The 12,238-nt window shown below is 44.0% G+C and overlaps 1 non-coding gene across 1 annotated transcript; it reads right to left on the bottom strand.

Moving 5' to 3' along the window:
• Nucleotides 1–8,171: 8,171 nt before the first annotated feature.
• LOC146357229 (U1 spliceosomal RNA) lies at nt 8,172–8,330 on the bottom strand. Its single transcript, XR_014787083.1, has one exon. It is a non-coding gene; the product is annotated as a U1 spliceosomal RNA (small nuclear RNA).
• Nucleotides 8,331–12,238: the final 3,908 nt, after the last annotated feature.

Below are 12,238 nucleotides of genomic sequence, written 5' to 3'. Positions count from 1 at the left end.
GCTTCCAGGAGAGTCCAAAAATACACATATACTCACACATCCCAAAAGCAGCAGAGTACCCAATTTATTAGAATTAGCTGACAGTTATAGAATAGTGAACTGACAAAGGGCAGTGTGGCAGTTAGCACATGGGACTTTGGGTGGTGAAAGCTGGGTTTGCTTCCCTGATCAGTCATGAAATTTACTGGATGACTATGGGAAATCACTGTCTGAGTCTAGCCAACCTCACAGAGTTATTATGAAGATAAGGTGGGGGTAGCCTGCACAAATGTATGCTACCCTAAACTCAATAGAGGAAGAGTGGGATACAAATGTGAATAACATTAAAGCATTAATGCACAGTCACAAGATGGGGGATACGTGGTTCAACAACACTACAAGCGAGAAGGATCTTGGAATTGTTGTCGATCACAAGCTGAATATGAGCCAACAATGTGATGTGGCTGCAAAAAAGGCAAATGCTCTTTTGGGCTGCATTCATAGAAGCATAGCTTCCAAATCCCCGGAAGTACTAGTTCCCCTCTACTCAGCACTGGTTAGGCCTCATCTGGAGTACTGTGTCCAGTTCTGGGCACCACACTTTAAGAAGGATGCAGACAAACTGGAGAGGGTTCAGAGGAGGGCAACAAAGATGATCAGGGGACTGGAAACAAAGCCCTATGAAGAGAGACTGAAAGAACTGGGCATGTTTAGCCTTGAGAAGAGAAGACTGAGGGGAGATAAGATAGCGGTCTTCAAGTACTTGAAAGGTCACAGAGAGGAAGGCCAGCATCTCTTCTCGATCATCCCAGAGTGCAGGACACAGAATAATGGGCTCAAGTTACAGGAAGCCGGATTCCGGCTGAACATCAGGAAAAACATCCTGACTGTTAGGGCAATACGACAATGGAACCAATGACCTAGGGAGGTGGTGGGCTCTCCCACACTGGAGGCATTCAAGATGAGGCTGGACAGCCATCTGTCAGGGATGCTCTGACTTGGATTCCTGCATTGAGCAGGGGGTTGGAATTGATGGCCTTGTAGGCCCCTTCCAACCCTACTATTCTATGATTCTATGATTATGTAGTACATAGCCTGCCGTTTCACATGCTGGTAAGGCTTATTTTGAACTATTTATAACAGATTGTCAGACAACTGTGTTACGTACATATATTTAATGTATAGGACAGACATCCTCATGTCTTTTTAAAGAATGCAGGAAAGCTTCTTGCCAGATGTGACAAACTAGTATGTCTGCACTTCTAGCCTGCAAGGTAGGACAGTATGCAAAACACCCTTTGCCTATATTCCTCAAAGGAAGCACCACCACCACTCACATGCATTTATAATGTCCCTCCCTTACGGTGCAATCCTAGGCATGTCTACTCCAAAGTAAGTCTCATTGAGTTCATAAGAACATAAGAGTCATGCTGGATCAGACCAAGGGTCTGTCTAGTTCACACAGTGGCCAACCAGCTGTCAACCGGGAACCCACAAGCAGGCATGACCACAACAGCACCCTCCCACCCATGTTCCCCAGCAACTGGTGTACATAGGCTTGCTGTCTCTGATACTGGAGGTAGCTCATAGCCATCAGGACTAGTAGCCATTGATAGCCTTTTACTCCAGGAATGTCTAACCCCCTTTTAAAGCCATCCAAGTTGGTGCCCAGCACTACACCCTGTGGTAGCAAATTCCATAGTTTCTATGCACTGTGTGAAGAAGTACTTCCTTTTATCTGTCCTGAATCTCCCACAAATCAGCTTCATAGGATGACTCCAGGTTCTTAGGATGGGTTCTAGTATTCTGAAAGAGGGAGAAAAATTCTCCCTATCCACATTCTCTACACCATGTCTAATTTTGTAGACCTCTATCATGTCTCCCCTTACCCTCCTTTTTTCCAAGCTAAACAATTCCAACTGTTGTAACCTTCTCTCACAGGGGAGATGCTCCAGCCCCTTGATCATTTTAGTTGCTATTTTCTGCACTTTGTCCAGCTCTACAATATCTTTTTTTAGGTGTGGTGACCAGAACTGTACACAGTATTCCAAGTGTGGCTGCACCATAGATTTGTATAAGGGCAGTATGATATTGGCAGTTTTATTCTCAATCCCTTTTCTAATTATGCCTAACATGGGAGTTTCCCTTTTATACAGTGGCCGCACACTGGGTTGACATCTTCATTGAGCTGTCCACCACAACCCCAAGATCTCTTTCCTGGTTCAATGAAGCTGATGCCCAGGAAAGTGGATATAGGATTGCAGCCTTAGCCTACCCACATGAGACGGCAGACTCATGGTTTTTATATGGGGAAAACGATAGACCCTTCTTCAGAGCTTCCTTTAAACTCCTTAAAACTAAGTCAGTGTGTTTTCCAAGCAATCCAGCACATGAGTAAAGCCAACCTTCAGATTATGCAAAGAACCAAATCAACTCCAGTTTCAAATTCAGTATATTTATTAAAGAACCAAGCAGAGAGAAGTCCAGAAAATAGCCAATTTTGCTTTTAAAATAAAAGGAAACATCAAACTAGCTCACTAAACCTTACTTATGAGAATCCTAAGAGTAACTCTTACTCTTAACTGTAACTGGAGACTAACGCAAAAGGCATCACAGGGAGGAACTATACGTCAGTGGGTAGAGTATATCCTTTGCATGCAGGAACTCCCAGGGTCAATCCCCAGCATCTCCAGGTAGGGCTAGGAAGGAATTCTGCCTGTAACCCTGGAGAGCCATTGCCAGTCTTGGCTAGATGGACCAATGGCCTGGCTCAGTATAAGGCAGTTTTCCATGTTCCTGACTCACAAAAGTCCCCTTCATGGATCACTGCCTTGTTGTGGCGAAGGGGCTTGGTTAAGACAGTGAAGCCATAAGCTATGCCGTGCAGGGCCACCCAAGACGGATAGGTCATGGCAGAGAGTTCTGACAAAATGTGGTCCACTGGAGAAGGAAATGGCAACCCACTCCAGTATTCTTGCCAAGAAAACCCCATCGAACGTATCACAAGGCTAAAAGAGATGACGCCGGAAGATGAGCCCCTCAGGTCGGAAGGTGTCCAATATACTACTGGGGAAGAGCAAAGGGAATTTCCAAGTAGTGCCAGAAAGAGTGAAGCGGCTGGGCCAAAGCCGAAAGGACACTCAGCTGTGGATGTGTCTGGTGGTGAAAAGAAAATCCGATCCTGTAAAGAACAATATTGTTTAGAAACCTGGAATGTCAGATCAATGAATCAAGGCAAGCTGGAGGTGGTCAAACATGAGATGGCAAGATTGAACATCGACATCTTGGGAATCAGCGAACTAAAATGGACAAGCATGGGCGAATTTAATTCAGGTGACCATCATATCTACTACTGTGGGCAAGAATCCCTTAGAAGAAATGGAGTAGCACTCATAGTCAACAAAAGGGTGGGAAAAGCAGTACTGGGGTACAATCTCAAAAACAATAGAACAATCTCAGTACGAATCCAAGGCAAACCATTCAACATCACAGTAATTCAAGTCTATGCCCCAACCACTGAGGCCGAAGAAGCTGAGGTTGATCGGTTCTATGAAGACCAACAACACCTTCTAGAACTAACACCAAAAAAAGATGTCCTCTTCATCATAGGGGATTGGAATGCTAAAGTAGGAAGTCAAGAAATCACCGGGATAACAGGCAGGCATGGCCTTGGTGTACAAAATGAAGCAGGACAAAAGCTAATAGAGTTTTGCCAAGAGAACACGCTGATCATAGCAAACACTCTTTTCCAACAGCACAAGAGGCGACTCTACACATGGACATCACCAGATGGTCAATATCGAAATCAGATTGATTATGTCCTTTGTAGCCAAAGATGGAGAAGCTCCATACAGTCAGTAAAAACAAGCCCTGGAGCTGACTGTGGCTCAGATCATGAGCTTCTTGTTGCAAAATTTCGGCTGAAGAACGTAGGGAAAACCACTAAACCACTCAGGTATGACCTAAATCATATCCCTTATGAATATACAGTGGAGGTGAGGAATAGATTTAAGGGATTAGACCTGATAGACAGAGTGCCTGAGGAACTATGGACGGAGGTCTGTAACATTGTTCAGGAGGCAGCAACTCAATCCATCCCAAAGAAAAAGAAATGCAAGAAAGCCAAGTGGCTGTCTGATGAGGCTTTACAAGTAGCTGAGGAAAGAAGGGAAGCGAAAAGCAAGAGAGAAAGGGGAAGATATATCTAACTGAATGCAGAGTTCCAGAGAATAGCAAGGAGAGACAAGAAGGCCTTCTTAAATGAACAATGCAAAGAAATCGAGGAAAACAACAGAATGGGAAAGACTAGAGATCTCTTCAAGAAAATTGGAGATCTCAAGGGAACGTTTTGTGCAAAGACAGGCATGATAAAGGACAAAGAAGGCAGGGACCTAACAGAAGCAGATGAGATTAAGAAGAGGTGGCAAGAATACACAGAAGAACTATACAGGAAAGATCTTAATGTCCCTGATAGCCATGAGAGTGCAGTCACTGAACATGAGCCAGACATCCTAGAGAGTGAAGTCAAGTGGGCCTTAGGAAGCATTAGTAACAACAAAGCTAGTGGAGATGACAATATTCCAGCCGAGCTATTTAAAATCCTAAAAGATGATGCTGTTAAAGTGTTGCATTATGCCAACACATTTGGAACACTCAACAGTGGCCGCAAGACTGGAAAAGGTCAGTTTACATTCCAATTCCAAAGAAGGGCAACACCAGTGTTCAAACTACCGCACAATTGCGCGCATTTCACATGCCAGCAAGGTGATGCTCAAAATCCTACAAGCTAGGCTTCAGCAGTATGCGAACCGAGAACTACCGGAAGTACAAGCTGGGTTTCGAAGAGGCAGAGGAACTAGAGATCAAATCGCCAACATTCGCTGGATCATGGAGAAAGCAAGAGAATTCCAGAAAAACGTCTATTTCTGCTTCATTGACTACGCTAAAGCCTTTGATTGTGTGGATCACAACAAACTGTGGCAAATTCTTAAAGTGATGGGAATACCAGACCACCTTACCTGTCTCCTGAGAAACCTGTACGAGGGTCAAGAAGCAACAGTAAGAACCAGACATGGAACAACCGACTGGTTCAAAATTGGGAAAGGAGTACGACAAGGCTGCGTATTGTCACCCTGCTTATTTAACTTATATGCAGAGTACATCATGAGAAACGCCCGGTTGGATGAATCACAGGTCGGAATTAAGATTGCTGGGAGAATTATCAACAACCTCAGATATGCAGACGATATCACCCTAATGGCAGAAAGTGAAGAGGGTCTAAAGAGCCTCTTGTTGAGGGTGAAAGAGGAGAGTGCAGAAGCTGGTTTGAAACTCAACATTAAAAAAACGAAGATCATGGCATCTGGCCCCATCACTTCCTGGCATATAGAAGGGGAAGAAATGGATGCAGTGACAGATTTTACTTTCTTGGGCTCCAAGATCACCGCAGATGGTGACTGTAGCCATGAAATTAAAAGACACTTGCTCCTTGGGAGGAAAGCTATGGCAAACCTAGACAGCATAGTAAGAAGTAGAGACATCGAGTTGCCGACAAAGGTCCATCTAATCAAAGCTATGGTTTTCCCAGTAGTAATGTATGGCTGTGAGAGCTGTACTATAAGGAAGGCTGAGCGTCAAAGAATTGATGCTTTCAAACTGTGGTGCTGGAGAAGACTCTTACGAGTCCCCTAGAATGCAAGGAGGTCAAATCAGTCAATCCTAAAGGAAATCAACCCTGACTGCTCATTGGAAGGACAGATACTGAAGCTGAAATATTTTGGCCACGTAATGCGAAGAGAAAACTCTCTGGAAAAGACCCTGATGCTGGGAAAGACTGAAGGCAAAAGGAGAAGGGGACGGCAGAGGATGAGATGGCTAGATAGTATCACCGATGCAATGAATATGAACTTGAGCACACTCCGGGAGAGAGCGCAGGACAGGAAGGCCTGGCGTGCTATGGTCCATGGGGTCACGAAGAGTCGGACACGACTGAACAAATACAACTCACAAAAGTAGCCTTCAGGCTCCTGGGCTCCTGACCTGGTTCTTTGCCAGCCAGACACAAAGGAAAGGTCTCTTTTACAACCAAAGGTATTCTTCTGTGGGCTGGGCTAGCAGCTCCTAGAAAGGGAAATTCAAGTTGACCATTCAATACCTTGGGAGGACCTGATGATTCATCCTCCGGGTGATTTCTACCATACCTACTTAGCATAATGCTGAATCAGCCTAGAATTTGTAGAGACATATATTCTGGCCATGGTCCTAGGTCCTTTCCAGAAAAAAATGGGTGGGGGAGGAAGTTTGGTTTGTCACACCAGGGAAACATATTACCCTGGTGTTCCAGCAGATGACTTCATCACTCCTGCTCTGAAAAAAGTCCTGGAGCTGCACTCCCCACTTTCCCTTCCACTATACCATTTCTCCTATGGTTACACAATAAAGTACAATTTGTTTGTGTGGCCATCTCTGTTTTGAGAGCAGAGCAGTACTGCCTCTCCACATGGGTTATACCACTGCCCTCCATTCTAAAAAATCCCTGGAGAAAAAAACAGCATCTGTTTTATGTGTGACTTCCACTCACAGGTTGAGGTTGTTGCTGGTTGTTGGTGAGTTGAGGTTGCTGCTCTTTTCCTGACAGAGGCTCTTATACAATAATGATATGGTCAAGAGATGCAGCATTTTCTTCTTCTAATTCTATTGGGAATTAATGGTGGATCAAGGCCCAAAAGGCCCCATGGCCTCCACCTACTGGAAAAAGATGGGGAGGGGGTACCCACAACTAATTCTTACGAGTGGCATTGATCCCTGTGACTCTAGCAAATCTCCATAGCACTTGGAAGACTGCAGTGAGCAGCATTTCGTGTCACAGAACAGCTATAATTGGGAAAGCAGCACCTGCTTGATTTTTTCCCCAGTCATACAGCTATTTCAGTCACAATGTCCTCTCTCAGAAAAGATGGCAACCCTTTTAGAGTACAGGAAAAGTGCTTTTCCGTGTGCTTTCTATCTTCATATAGACACAACAGTTTTTGACTGGAATTTGAGAAGCATTGGTATATCAAAAACTGAGGAAGCACCTTTTGAGAAAAGAGCAACAATTAACGCATTTGCCTAAGAAGTTCATTTTGTTGAAAAGCCTTAGGTGATATATTTGAACCAGCAGGCACCAATTTGGAGTTTGCCTCTGTTTTTGCTTCTCTGGCCATTTTTGGCAGGGTCCTTTTTTAAATCACCTGTCAAACTACATCACATATAAAGAAACAAGCACCACACTAGCCATATGCAACAATGTATGATTCTGGTTGCCATAATTGTTCCACACAGATGCACTGTGTCTTCAAAGCAGGGTGGGGAGGGAACTTATGGCCCTGCAGAAGATGTTGGCCCCAATTCCCACTAGCCTCCGCCAACACAGCCAATGGGCAGGGATGGTGGGAGTTGTAGTCCAACATCTGGAGGGCTACAGGTCCCCCACCTCTGCTTTAAACACTGCATTACAGGTTGAAATTTAAGAGCTGTAGCTATTTCTGTCACTGCATCTCCATGCTGATAAATGCTAAAAGCTGCCAAGTGTCTGGACTGTAGATGCTGAGGGCAATCTTATAGTTACTGTTGTGATACAGAAGAGGCTACTATGATCATCAAAGATGTTCACATACCAGCAGTAACAAGGGAATAACACCATAACCACCCACCCAACCAACCAGACACTTTTAGGGCACAATCCCATGCGTGGTTAGACAGAGAAAAGTCCTACAACTCCCTTGCTGGCTGGGGAATGCTGGGAGTTGTAGGACTTTTCTCTGTCTAACCACGCATGGGATTGTGCACTTAATGTTTTATTACTTCTGGTATTAACTCCCATTAATCTGCAACCAGAGTCTCTGATTTTCACCAGTGCATTATTTACTTTCCCAGAATCATATCCATGACAAATGAAGACAATGCATGCTATTTCTTTATAATCAGCAGTATTTCAGCACATAATACCCCAGCATCTAAGAGGTTCTTAGAACAAGAGACAAGAACTCTTTACTACAACTCTAGCACAAAGCATACAAAAAACCTATCCAAATTAATTTATAACTGTTTAATATGCGTTTCTGAACTCTAAAAAACTCTTAACATCCTATTACATTCATAACTAAAAAAATTAACATATTTAAACGACCAAGCTGCCATGTAGCACATCTTGTGTATGTTGCGCAATTCCCCGCTATCACAAATTATGCAGTCGAAAGTCCCGCATTTGGGGAAGTCGCAGAAATCAGCCCAACCAGAGAGCAGTAGAAAAGCCTCACCCTAGAAAACCCTCTTTCATGATAGAGAAGTTTTCTCCGCCACGTAAGTATACTTTTTGTGGCGCCCATCGCCGGACCCACGCTCTCCCGCCACACTACAAAATACAGCGGACACCGCCACCGAACGCTTTCCCCCCGCCCATGCTCGGGACAATCGCACACCCTCGAGAGGCCACCGGCGAGCCTCGTGGGTGCTCGACACCTCCAGACGCGTACGGCGCCCCGCTCCCCACAACGCCCTGCGGCGCCTCCTCATCTGCATACCCGAGCCAGTCCCCCTCCGCCCCCCCTTTCCTCCGGCTCTGCTCTCCTTTCCAGGGCGGGCGCGATAACGAACCGCGGCCTGGCCCGCAGGGGCCGTCCCGGGCGGCTGCCGGCCAAGGGGATGCTTTCCGCGTGGGAGACGAGCGTAAAGTCGGCCTCCGTAGCCCAAGCAGTAGAAAACCAGACTTTCTGTAATTTAATTATAACCTGACCCTGGGCAAACTTACGTGGGATCTCAAACGTCCTCTCAAAACGCAGGTGAGGCTGCAGTCCTACGCTATGCGCGCTTACCTGGGAGTCAGCCCACTGAAAGTCGTGGGACATTTCTCAGTAAACATGCATAAACATGTTTTGCTTTCTCCTCCCCACAAAACTCCTTCTTCCTTAGGGTCTTCAGGGGACTGTCACCACCTTATCCCTTCTTTATGCTTGCCAAATCTATGTTTTTCTTGCTTCTATTTTCATCCAGGACACTGATTTATAGTTCTTTATATTATCCTTTTTAATACTTCCCACCCATCATTGGCCTCCTTTTGTTCAGAGAGGCCAAATACACCTGCTATCATTTTAGTGAATATTGAAAGCTATTAACATCTCATATCATCTCCTTTGTTCATCTTACTTTTGATTAATCTGATAATTTATTTCCCTGAAGAAATATTTCATTTCAATTGGATTTCATATACAATGTTTTGTTTCCAAGTGAACATCATATTTCAACCACACATAACTAGTGGTGAGCCATGCATTCTTCAGTGAATATTTTTGTTGGAGAAAATGGCTTTTGACAGACTGAAAAGTTTCCCCAAAGACCTCCAAACGTTTACTGTTATCTATTAATTTCAGCACCATTAAAAAAATCTCAACAACTGTTTATGTTAGTTTTAAAATCTTCTTCCTAGGAACAGCACCATTACCTAGCCAAGTAGATCTGGCTACTTGACAACATCAATGAGGGAAAATTAAGTTTCCATCAACAGGTGGATCAACATCAATGGACCTCAACAGCACTGAAAAAAGTTCCTAAAACTTTTGTGTCAGTCTTTGACAATTGCATATTCTATGTGGTCCTCCATTTTGATGAGGTGTGAATTATCATGTGGTCTTTCAGAACCCGCTCCTAACAGCTTTTGGGATAAATTCTGGTCCTATTGGAATTAATAGGACAACTAAAAAACTATCTAGATAAGATGCTAGGTATCAAAGTGATCCCACCAAATGCTGTTAATAGTTATTTGTTATTCATCATGTGTACAAGTGCTTAGAACCTGTTCTATTCATGTGAGAAAGGAACACAGAGTGAAACAACATTTTGTCTATTTTCATAGTAGACAAATTGTTCACTTTCATCACCAGAAATGGTAAACTAAATGACTACTAACACCACATTTTCAGGGCTCCAGTTAATAATTACAACTGGTAAGTTTTTTACTGGCATGTCACTAGCCAGGGAATTAAGCACACCCTGAATAGCACATTGAAAAAAACACACAACCAAACAAATTGGAAATTTCCCATGTTCATGGCTCACAAATGTGGACATTTTTGGTTTCCGGCAAATTTGACACTCGTTAGTTATTACTAAAGAAATGACAGTGATTTCCCTTTCTTCAATGTGTAAAGAAGCAGCAGTTTCAGACAACAAATTGAATTGAGTACTGGCAGCGACCCACACCAACCTGGCCGATTGCCGCAATATTAAAAAAATAATGTCCGAAGAAGGAAAGGAACTCATAAAAATACATTATAATCGATGCATTATTCCGAGAGTTCAAATACAAAATACAAAGGAAGCCTATAGCTATTGCCGCAAGAATACGAACCGATGGCACTGCACGCTCCGGAAACTCCAGGAGGTGGCGCTGTCCTCCTAGAAAGGCTGGAAAAGCACGAATCGGGCAGAGCAGTCTCACACCCAGCGTCGTGGCAAGAAAAGTCGATTCAGTCAATAGAAGTAATCTGGGGTATCTGTTTTGAATATGATCTCCTTTATTTTTAATCTCTTTTCTCAAGTATGTAAAAGTGTAATTTGGGCCTGAGCATTATTTCTTAAATAAAAGCATATGCAGAGGGAGAGTACTGCAAACGTGGAGTGGGCGTTGTATATGTGTGCATATATGCATGATCAAAAGTTAATGGGGACTGGGATTGAGGTAGAGGTTTGGATTGACTCATACTCACGAAGATGTTGTTATTTATTTATTTAAAGTATTTATGCCACCTTTTGTAAAAACCACCAAGGTAGCATACAACATAGCAAAACAGTAACATACATATTAAAGCAGCACTAAAACCCTAATAAAAAACATTAAAAATAGAAACCACTAAGGGCACAATGCTATGCATGTTTAAATAGAAAAAGTTCTACAACTCCCACCATTTCCCAGCCAGCCATGCTTATGTAGTAGGGCTTTTTTCTGCCTAAACATGCATAGAATTGCACCCTAACAGTTAAAAGACCATGTTAAAAAAATGTGCCTTGACACCTTTTCTAAAATCAAAGAGAGTAGGGACCAATCATAATTCTGAGGGGAGTGCATTGCACAATTTGGGAGCTACATAGGAGAAAACTCACATGTACACATCAAGCAGGCCTCCATGAGCGATGATGTCCTCAAATGGGCTTCTGCAGATTTTAATAACCAGACAGGTTCTTAGAGAGGCAAGCAATCCTTTAGAGAGCCAGGTCTTTCAGCCATTTAGGGTGCAATCCTATGGCTACTAGACAGCGGCTAGACGGCCATAGGATTGTTTGGTTTCCAGGAACTGACCGCGGATCCTGCACTCTGAGGTCAGTTCCCAGAAAACCCTCTCCCCACCCCCTCCCCTGTCACCTTGCAGGTGGCATGGATCGTTCCCAGTCTCTGCACACGGATGAGCAACGCAGAGTGGGGCAAAAGGGAGTGGGAGTCCAGAAATGCGGGTGCACCACTTCCTATGCATCATCTGGCCTCCCCCCCCCCCCCAGCTTGAAAAGAAATCAGCTGTCTAGCCGCAAATGCGGGGCAACCAGAACGCGGAGATGTTCCCCTCCACGCTCCACCTCCCCTGCATTAGATAGGCAGTCACCTCTGTTTGGAGGTGGCCACCTATCCCGATAGATTGCTCCCTTAAGGCTTTAAAGGTTGAAATCAACACCTTGAACTGAGCTCAGAAAACAATTGACAAGCAATGGAGATATTTCAGTATTGGAATAATACGATGCCATTAGCAGCTTAGCTGCCATATTTTACACCTATTGATGCTTCCAGATGCTCTTCAAGGATACATAATATGGGGGAGGAACTGTGGCCCTCCAGGGGCCTGTGGCCCTCCAGATGTGTACAAAAATATGCATGGTGTAGAGGGATATCCAGTTGGAGCCATGGTGTCCAGCAATGACTTGCAGAGTTCCACAGGTTGCTTATCTCAAACAGCTGGGAAAAGGTTGAGAAACCTTTTTATCTTCCTCTGGAATTAAAAGGGGAAGCTTACAGTACCATCCGGATGAAATCTTGGAAGAACAGCTGCTTTTGTGAAGAAACTGAGGGGCTGAAATCCAAGAATAGATGCTGGAATGTCATCTACTGAACACTGTTTGAAACTCCTAAGCAATTAGGAGACACAAGGACAAACGGCTCCAAATAGCATTTCTGAATTTAAACTACCAGCAATATCTGAGGACCTGTAATTAAATCTGCGTGTTTGTTTGTTTT

Source organism: Heloderma suspectum, chromosome 1 (genome assembly GCF_057233095.1).
Source record: "Heloderma suspectum isolate Gila_16-S chromosome 1, 16-S_ref, whole genome shotgun sequence".
NCBI classification, from domain to species: domain Eukaryota; kingdom Metazoa; phylum Chordata; class Lepidosauria; order Squamata; family Helodermatidae; genus Heloderma; species Heloderma suspectum.
The sequence above is the reverse complement of the archived record's forward strand: the minus strand, read 5'-3'. Positions and strand labels throughout refer to the sequence as shown.